The sequence below is a fragment of the Felis catus genome, chromosome A1 (assembly GCF_018350175.1).
Source record: "Felis catus isolate Fca126 chromosome A1, F.catus_Fca126_mat1.0, whole genome shotgun sequence".
Taxonomy (NCBI): domain Eukaryota; kingdom Metazoa; phylum Chordata; class Mammalia; order Carnivora; family Felidae; genus Felis; species Felis catus.
The window spans coordinates 145,978,486-145,989,454 of record NC_058368.1 but is presented as its reverse complement, the minus strand read 5'-3'; the positions used below and the strand labels follow the sequence as shown (position 1 = coordinate 145,989,454).

The window sequence follows — 10,969 nt, the reverse complement described above, 5'->3', positions numbered from 1 at the left end:
TGCTATCAAAACCAAAAAAACAGTAGAACAGATCAATGAAACCAGAAGCTGGTTCTTGGAAAGAATGAACAAAATTGATAAACCATTGGCCAGTTTGATCAAGAAGGAAAAGGAAAGGACCCAAATAAGTAAAATCAAGAATGAAAGAGGAGAAATCACAACCAACACAACAGAAATAAAAATAATAAGAGAATATTATGAGCAATTTTATGCCAATAAAATGGGCAATCTGGAAGAAATGCACAATTTCCTAGAAACATATACACTACCAAAACGGAAACAGGAAGGAATAGAAAATTTGAACAGACCCATAACCAGTAAGGAAATCAAATTAGTAATCAACAATCTGCCACAAAACAAGAGTCCAGGGCCAGATGGCCTTCCAGGGGAATTCTACCAAACATTTAAGGAAGAGCTAACCCCTATTCTCTTGAAACTGTTCCAAAAAATAGAAATGATAGGTAAACTTCCAAACTCTTTCTATGAAGCCAGAATTACCTTGATTCCAAAACCAAACAGAGACCCCACTAAAATGAAGAACTATAGACCAATTTCCCTGATGAACATGGATGCAAAAATCCTCAACAAGATATTAGCCAACCAGATCCAACAACACATTAAAAAATTATTCACCACGACTAAATGGGATTTATACCTGGGATGCAGGGCTGGTTCAATATCTGCAAAACAATTAACGTGATTCATCACATCAATAAAAGAAAGGACAAGAACCATATGATCCTCTCAATAGATGGAGAGAAAGCATTTGAGAAAATATAGCATCCTTTCTTGATAAAAACACTCAAGATAGTAAGGATAGAAGGATCATACCTCGAGATGATAAAAGCCATATATGAGTGACCCAACACTAATATCATCCTTAATGGGGAAAAACTGACAGCTTTCCCCCTAACGTCAGGAACAAGACAGGATGTCCACTCTCGCCACAGTTATTCAACATAGTATTGGAAGTCTTAACCTCTGCAATCAGACAACACAGAGAAATAAAAGGTATCCAAATCATCCAAGAGGAGGTCAAACGTTCATTCTTTGTAGATGACATGATACTCTATATGGAAAACCCAAAGATTCCACCAAAAGACTGCTAGAACTGATTCATGAATTCAGCAGTTGCATGATATAAAATCAACACACAGAAATCGGTTGCATTCCTATACACCAACAATGAAGAAGTGACAGAAAGACAAATCAAGGAATCGATCCCATTTACAGTTGCACTTAAAACCATAAAATACCTAGGAATAAATCTAACCAAAGAGGTGAAAAATCTATACGCTGAAAATTATAGAAAGCTTATGAAAGGAACTGAAGAAGACACAAAAAAATGGAAAAAGATTCCATGCTCCTGGATAGGAAGAAGAAATATTGTTAAAATGTTGATACTACCCAAAGCAATCTACATATTCAACACGAACCCTATAAAAATAACACCAGCATTCTTCACAGAGCTAGAACAAATAATCCTAAAATTTGTATGGAACCAGAAAAGACTCTGAATAGCCAAAGCAATCTTCAAAAGAAAACCAAAGCAGGAGGCATCACAATCCTAGACTTCAAGCTATACTACAAAGCTGTAACCATCAAGACAGTATGGTACTGGCACAAGAACAGACACTCAGATCAATGGAACAGAATAGAGAACCCATAAATGGACCCACAAACGTATGGCCAACTAATCTTTGACAAAGCAGGAAAGAATATCCAATGGAATAAAGACAGTCTCTTCAGTAAGCAGTGCTGGGAAACCTGGACAGTGACATGTAGAAGAATGAACCTGGACCACTTTCTTCACCATACACAAAAAGAAACTCAAAATGGATGAAAGACCTCAATGTAAGACAGGAAGCCATCAAAATTCTCAAGGAGAAAGCAGGCAAAAATCTTTCATCTTGGCCGCAGGAATTTCTTACTCAACACGTCTCTAGAGGCAAGGGAAACAAGAGCAAAAATGAGCTACTGGGAACTCACCAAAATAAAAAGCTTCTGCACAGTGAAGGAAACAATCAGCAAAACTAAAAGGTAACCAACAGAATGGGAGAAGATATCTGCAAATGACATTATCAGATAAAGTGTTAGTATCCAAAATCTATAAAGAACTTATCAAACTCAACCCCCCCCCCAAAATAATCCAGTGAAGAAATGGGCAAAAGACATGAATAGAGACACTTCTCCAAAGAAGACATTCAGATGGCCAACCGACATGAAAAAATGCTCCACATCACTCATCATCAGGGAAATACAAATCAAAACTACCATGAGATACCACCTTACACCTGTCAGAATGGCTAACATTAACAATTGAGGCAACAATAGATGTTGGCGAGGATGTGGAGAAAGAGGATCTCCTTTGCAGTGTTGGTGGCAATGCAAGCTGGTGCAGCCACTCTGGAAAACAGTACAAAGGTTCCTCAAAAAACTAAAAATAGAACTACCCTACGACCCAGCAATTGTACTACTAGGCATTTATCCAAGGGATACAGGTGTGCTGTTTCGAAGGGACACATGCACCCCCATGTTTATAGCAGCACTATCAACAATAGCCAAAGTATGGAAAGAGCCCAAATATCCATCAACGGATGAATGGATAAAGAAGATGTGGTGTGTGTGTGTGTGTATATATATATATATATATATATATATATATATATATATATATGTGTGTGTGTGTGTGTGTGTATAATGGAATATTACTTGGCAATCAAAAAGAATGAAATCTTGCCATTTGCAACAATGTAGATGGAACTGGAGGGTATTATGCTAAGTGAAATTAGTCAGTCAGAGAAAGACAAAAATCATATGACTTCACTCATGTGAGGACTTTAAGAGACAAAAACAGATGAACATAAAGGAAGGGAAACAAAAATAATACAAAAACAGGGAGGGGGACAAAATGGAAAAGACTCATAAATATGGAGAACAAACTGAGGGTTATTGAAGGGGTTGTGGGAGGGGGGGTGGGCTAAATGGGTAAGGGGCACTAAGGAATCTACTCCTGAAATTATTGTTGCACTATATGCTAATTTGGATGTAAATTTTAAGAAATTAAAAAATTAAATTAAAAAAAAAAAAGACAGTACTGCTTAGGGTGTGGTCTCCAGACCAGGAGCATCCACATCACCTAGGAGCTTATGAGAAATGCAAATTCTCAAGCCCCATTGCAGGCCTACTGTTCATACTGTCTGTAGTAGACCCTAAGAAACTGTACTTTACAAAGCTCTCGGGATGATTCTTATGCCTTCCTAAGTTTAACAGGCACATCTTAAAAAAAAAGAATATATGACCATGTGATTGACTTGTTTTAACTCTTCCCTCTTCCTAAGACAAAGTTTAAACTCTTTCACATGGCTCCTAAACCCACTGAGGCGCAATCCGCCTATTCATCTGCCCAGTGTCACCCTATCACTAACCCTCTTTGCACCCAAGTTCCAGTTTGCTCTAATTTTTGAGTGTTTTCATTTAACTGCTTGCTTTCTCTAGCTTCATCTTTTACACATGTTCTCTTTGCCTGGGACCTGTCTCTTCTTTAACACTATCTTTACCTGCTTACTCTTGTTTATCTTCATTATTTATGTTAGTCGCCCCTGCATTATGTTCACCAACATTTGCATTTTCCCCATTCACACTTGTTTTTGGTGTGTGTGTGTTAAGTTAATGTATTGAATTCACTGAGTGAATCACTAGGTTGAATGCCCCAGAAGCTCACGGGTATTAGTTAGCATTTTGGCCATGCTACCTGGCCTTTAGTGGGCATTCATTAATATTTCTTGCATAAATAAATACATACAGAACTGAGAATACATTTTTCCTGATAAAAACAATGCTATAAATGATGTCTAGAGATAGGTTGGATGGTATTTCAGTTCCATAGCTCAGAGAGATCATTTATTAACTATACATTCATCTGGATACATAACCATTTAGGAAATTCATTTTAATCCCAAATAATTGATTTGTATGTCATCTTTAAGAAGATTCCCAACTGGTAAATTTCGTACTGTCATTAATTAGAGGGAGTGGTGCAAAATTTAAAAAAAAAGGAAAGCAGTTCCTAAGAAAAAGATCTCTGGAAGATTTAGGAAACCACAGGCATGAGGTTTTGAAGGAAAGTGTTAGAAGGTCACTTAGAAGGCTAAAAAATACAGACCATTCAGCACCAAAAGGCTTATTGTAGAGGCTTATGGGGACATGCGACTTGGGAGAGTTATTCTCTGACTCTGATCTATGAAAAGAGAGGAAGTTATTATGCCTTGAAGTGCCCAAACTGCTAGTTTATTGTATAACCCAAGGCCCTACATTAAGTTAGAAGAGAAGTAATTGCAAATGAATGTTCATATGTGTTATTGCTTAACCTTCTCTTTCATGTTTCTGCTCCAATAAAAGGAGCTGTGGTACTTTCTTTCTTCTCTATTTCATTTTCTCTGGGCATGCAGTACGGTGGAGGCTGCTATGTACTACATGTTGGAATGATTAGCTGATCAGTTGGCTCTTCAGTGCAAGTACTTTCCATACCTCATGCATTCATCTTCAAATGCTTAGGATCACCAGGGATTCTATGGTTATTTGAGCTGCCAGGAAGGAACAAAATAAATGTGGATCATACAGGGACATTCTCACCCCCCATCTTTCCTTGGTTTTATGTTTTGGGTTTACCGTTCTTCATTTGGGCAATAGCAACTCAACTGGGATAATAAGGAGGCAGCTTAGTGTTTTAAAAAGAGCCTGGATTTTGTGACCCACCAAAATTCAAGTTCCAGCTCTGCTGACTATTAGCCCTGTGACCTCAGGCTGGTTATTAATTTCTTTTGAGTCTCCATTTCCTTCTCATTAGCAAAACGGGGCTAAGAATAGCATTTGTCATGAATTGGGAGTAAGATACTGTGTGTAAAATGCATAACCCATAGTAGACTATTTAAAGAAGATTAATACTGCTTCCTCCACCTCACTTCACCCTTTAAGTAAGGAAATAATTATTGATTAATTGTTAATTTGATGAATGCACCATTAGAATTAAGACCTGAATTAGCAGGTCTAAGTGTTTCTATGTTTAATAACCACCGTGGCTAATTAACAATTCTTACTTACATTCCACTTAAAAATCAGGCCTACATGCTGTAGAAATCTTTCCAAAAAGGAGTGCTAAGTGTGGGAAGCAGCACATAGGAGCACAAATTAGATGCCTTAAAAGAATCAGACTTTGGAAAAGCTTTTATACAAAAGAGATTATAAACATCTCAGAGATGGAGACGCAGAGGTCCAGTATTGTGATTACAGTGATTCTTTTGGAATCTCTGTCCTATATGAGATTTATGTGTATCTTACTCTTTCCCAATTATTCAGCACGTAATTTTAGGAAACCACATATCCCTCTTTGCCCCTTATTGTTCCCTGTAGTGGTCATAACTTGGTTCCAACCCATTGCAGTAGATAAATTTCGCAAGATCTGTAGAAGCCACTTTTAGGCAACAGGCTTGAGCAATGGAAACCTGAGTGAGGCAAAAGGGCCCACAGTGACCACTGGGTTGAACGCAAATAGGCTTATTAGGCCAGCACCTCAAAATATCTGTAAGCCCTAGCTGACCAGTGGGCTACTTACAACCAGGCACAGGTACCATAAAAGGAAAATTTCATACACTCCCATACCTCCTCACTCCCCCACTTAATTACAGCCCCCCACCACTGTCTCCTTGCAGTCTCTCCTTTGCTATCCTGCCTGCTGCTCCTTTGCAATGTATTCAGTAAACTCGCATCTCCTTTGTTCTGCTTTGCATAAATTCTTTCACCTCCTATGCTTCCAGCCTCTACCTGATTGGGTCACCCCACAAAATCTAGGCAGGGCATCTTAAAATTCCATTTATTATTCACAGATGAGTAAGTTGGATTGATTAGCACTAGATTGCCAAGAGCATACGCTGTACTGATGGCAGGTCAGTAGCATCATGGTATATACTTTCTAAACTAAAAACTGGGGCTCACTGTCTAGAAATGGAAGAAAATATTTTAAATTTTTACGATTTTCATACTTTGGCGAATACCCAACTTTTAGGAAAATGCATTTAGCGTTCCACTGAGCAACTGAGAGATGACCTCAGGTAATACAGAACTGTGTGTGGTACACATATGCACATACACATGTACAGATATGTGGTCTAAGGTCTCCAGAAGGGCAGGTAATGGGCTAGCACAGCCAGGGCTTAACAATGTCCAAAATGTGTTTTCCATGGAGTGAGTCAGATGACTTTTTAAAGGGTTGAATTAGATCCACCCAACAAAATATTTTACCAAACCAGAGTTTGACTCAGCAAATATTCTCACACAGAATGGAGTTTCCTGTTGCTCAAAGGGAGGTTGATGTGTTACTTTAGAAATTCCTTTTCCCATGCGTGGTGTCTGGAATTGTCAATGTGCTGCATCTCTGTGATAAATAATGTGGCAGACAAAAGGACAGGGCTTGCCCAATTTTCTGAGGTGTTAAGGATAAGTGCTTTATGATGGGGTGATTACAAGAAGACAGGATGTGAAAAGCTATCATTGCTCTGGGCCTGGAGGACACCCCTTAATACCCAATCAGGCTGAATCACATTTCAGTGGTGAGAAAATATTTAAGGTAATACGTATTGGACCTAGAAATGCATTCACAAAGTGAAATTTTACAAACCTGTAGAAAAAATAAAACTTCTTTAAAAAATATAAGGCTCTACCCAATTCTTAGATTCCTTAAATCACTGAACATCCCCCCAGCCCCCCAGAAATAAGTTGAAGAATATCCTTTTGGCTTCCTGAATATCAAGAGTTTTAAAGACCACAACTCATTAGAATTTTTTCCATATTGATCCAGAATCTTCTGATTTTAAAACAAAACAAAAAAAAAACTAAACAACTAAGTAAAAATCCCTGGTTTGAATGCAAATTAACTCTCTCTCTCCCTTCTAATAGTTTCAGTCTCTCCAGTGACTCTTAGCATATTTCCTGAGTATTTTAGCTCTTTGGGGCTTCTCTTTCTCTCCTACCAATAAGTTCTTAGAAACTAAGAACTTTATTTTATTCATTTAAAAAGTAATTTCTTACTGAGACTAGCTTCATGTGATCATGTAGTAGGAAAGAAAAAAACAGTAAATATTATTAAATGTGCATATTGCGATGAGGTAAAGCCATTTTGGGATATGCAGCAGAGACTTGAGTCTACAGAAATCCTATTTTAATTATATTCCATCAAGGTCCTGGAGTTTGGTCATTGAGTGGCCTGGATAACAAAGGATTACTATGTTCTGTGCACTGCAAGTTATGGGAAAGATCATAAATTATCTTGATGACTCATTTCCTCCAGCCACTCTAGCACTTCCAATATGGGGAAACTTTCTGCCACTTTTCTTTAAACTTGTGAGATATAAATGGGAAAAAAAAGAACCTGAAATTAAGGTTGTTCAATAATTACTAAATAACATATAACACTTGAGCTTTCTTAAAACCATTTTAATAACCAATTGATCCCAAAGGCCATGCTTAGGGTGACTCAGTATTCTCAGTGTCATTTTGTAGGGGAGTGGCTAGTGACACCAGGAGGTTATTTCATCTAAGTCACACAGGATGTTCCCCATGTATGTGCTGAGTATGCGAGAGTATGTAACAAAGGTCCCCTGTTCTTAAGACACAGATTGAAAGAGAAAGAAAGGAAGAGTATCTTTAATTCCTGCATGATCATATTCTCAGAAATGCAATTCAAAACCCTAAAAGGTTATGTCATTTCTAAATCCTCTATGCCGAAACCGAATTCACCCACGGTTATTTTTTATTCAGGTACGCATTCATGAGTGAAGACAAATAGCTTTATTTGTTCTTTAGCTTCTTACCTATTTGGATGAATTTTTAGATGGTTTTCTTTACTTATTTAGGATAGTCCTAAACAAAAGAAATGTTGAGCAAATATTTCTGAGTTATCATCTGAAATTTGCCTATGGATGGATTACTGCTCTGTAGCTGCCAATTGCTTCATTTCCTTGTCTTTGTTCTCATTCCAGGATCCTTTGGCATCGGTTTCATTTCATTGTTCTCTCATTTTTCATTTTTTTTCATGTAGCCTAGCTAATTAACTGCAGCATTGTAAGTATCAAGGATATGAATTCTGTACAATGCTTTGAAATAGATTTCATATGATATTATATATTTATGGGTAAAATTTTTCATTCTATGCATTTTCTCCTTATCCTTCCCTTTGAAGATGAGATCATTATAAGGAACCTAAAGTGTGGCTCGCTCTTCTCACTAATAAATGTTTCCAAGAATTTTACATCTCTTATGGCTGAAACACTGGACGTTATAGATATGTTTTTCATTAAAAAGTCTACTTTTTATTGTTGGTGTGCATTTCCTGTTTTCCATTTTTTCAATTCCCACACCTTGCTTCGGGACTCCCCCTCCAATGATGGATTTCCAGAGGGACCTGTTAACAGGGCAATAACCACAAACTCCCCTTCAGCTACTGCCTGTCAGCGCTCCCACCCAAGTGGTATGAGGTCTCCATGTGGTTCCCTTTCTCTTTTCTTTTCTTTCCTCTTTATGACCCAGAACCCCTTTCATACATGGGGACATCTTCAGTCCTCAAATGGACCTCCGGGGAACTTAAAATTTGCCTAGTGCCAATAAGATTCAGAAAAATTCAAGGGCAACAAAATTTATATATACTAGTCTCTTTGAATTTGGAAGCCAAAGAAATATCTTCTGCTCTTGCTAGAAATACACTGAAGATCCTCCTTGGAACCATCAGATGCTGTGTGAACTATGTGGAGTGTCGGGTAACAAATTACCTTCTGGGAGTTAAGTCTAAGGACTCTGGACTGCCTTTCAGGTCACTGTCTTTGTCAGAGGCAAATTTAAAATTTAATAGATAAGGGTTGATGTGTGAATTTTGTAACAAGCTTAGTAATGATACTTAGGAGTATTAGCACCGCTTCAAATTCTGACTCCTTTAGCTCCTGACTCCTGTCCATTCTTCCTTTTTCTGTGACTTGATCTCAGTCTGTCCAAGTATCTCTTTTTCTTTCTCTCTCTTTCTCTCACTCTCTCTCTCTCAGTAGACTTTAAATAATTAAGAACATGGTGTAACATGAAAATTCATTATCTTCCATAGATTTTTCTTCATCATTTTGTGGTAGGTCTTTAGGGAAGTAAAGAGTAAACAGAGCCAACTTAAATGGTAACTTATGACCTTCATAGTCAGGATATGATTTATATTTTATATATCCTTAAAGACAAAAATCAGCTCATTCCCAACTACCAGCTCCAGCTCTCTTGAGTCATGAAATTGACCAGAGAGAAGATGAACTCTGAGGAGAATCTCGTAGTCATTAAGGTTTGTCCCATCATATAAATGTGCTATGTTTAAAGCTCAGCCCAGGTTCTCAAATGACAAAGCATAAGAACTGATGAAGTTTAAAACAATTTTTTGATTATCCACCCAAAATTATAGTAACCTCTGAGAATTACAATTTGTACTTACCATGGCATTTTAAATATAGCTCAGGAACATCTTCATTCATTACTGTATTGATACATTTTTCTCATAAGGTGATTTTTCTGAGGGAAAAAAATATTTCTTGAAATACTCTGAAATAGTTATAATAGGCTTTCAAATCTATAATGGCTTGTCAAGAGAAATAGGTTACTAATAATGTAGGATTGAAAAGTGCACTAACAGAAGGCAGAGTTAGAAAATACTTTAAAAATGTGAACTGCGCAATAATGCAGAGTAAAGAGATCCTTGTAATTAAACATATTCTAGTCAAAAACAAATGACCATCAGGCATGGATGCTACACAGTATATTTACGCACTGGTTGAGTGTCTACTCATTTTATTTAACACTAGCTGACGAAGTTTCCAAATTCCTTGCCATTTGCACTTTCTGCACAATCCACGTCACTCTTAAAATGCAGTGTCCAGAGATAAACCTAATATTGCAGACATGTTCTAGCTAGGGTAGACTACAAAATGTCTGATGTACAAATGACCTTTTATTAACATAGTCTAAAATTATGTTAGATTTTTAAATAGACAAAACATATTGCCAATTCTTAGTAAACTTAGAAGCTTAGTCTCTTTTATCTTGTTTTTGCATAAGTGACTTTTAAATTCTGAACGTAAGTTTTCATATTTATTGCTGACGAATTTTGTATTATTGATTTTGATGTCAAGATGGTTTTTCACCTTCAATTATCTTATTATGTTCAGTATTTCTTGTAGCTTTGTGTCATTGCAAAATATAAAAGAAAGACATTTTCTGCATCTTCCAGATTGGTAATAGAGGTTTAATAGAAGTGAATCTAGTGACATTCTAATGGAGTCTTCCCATAGGAAATTTGAATCACTCCTCTCCATAAAGCAAATTCTCTGAACATAGCGTACAATGTTTAAAGAAAATGTTTTTCCTTTAATCCTTGAAAATAGCTCTTTACTTGTCTTTGAAAAAGAGCATGAAAAATAGTGAAATACAAGTGACATGAGGATTTGCTAGCGGGTGGTTTTTAAGTTATCTTAGGCTAAAAAATGTAAGAACTCAAATAGGGACCTCCTACCTGCTATGGGTTAATCAATAACCTTTGGTTTTGCAAAAACATCTGTGACTGTTAGAGTGAATTGAAATACATTAGAAATGGCATTACCGGGTGACGGTAAGGCTGCAAACCAGAGGTTACTGGCTCCTGCTTCTCCGGGCAATAGGCGCGCCGTTTGCTCACTTTGAAAGCCTTTCACATCTGGCGGGTGCTGAATGAATCTACTGTCAAACCGCGGCTGCTGTGGTACCTGGTTTCTTACGAATTAATTACATGTTCAGAACAGAGGACTTAGGGGTGTCTGGGGACTCGTGGCAGAGTTCACACAGCCTCTTTTAAACAAAGGAGGCTCTGTCTTAACTTATCCTCATGCTCTTAACGAGGAAGTGAATTTGATCATGG

General features: G+C 37.3%; 1 protein-coding gene across 2 annotated transcripts in view; it reads right to left on the bottom strand.

Annotated features, from left to right (window-relative positions):
- Positions 1-3,120: 3,120 nt before the first annotated feature.
- Positions 3,121-10,969, bottom strand: part of LOC123378999 — a 255,936-nt gene continuing 248,087 nt past the window's right edge. For both annotated transcript variants that reach the window (XR_006582845.1, XR_006582844.1), the window contains exon 4: positions 3,121-9,591. The gene's annotated coding sequence lies outside the window, so the exon portion shown is untranslated. The remainder of the gene's footprint in view (positions 9,592-10,969) is intronic.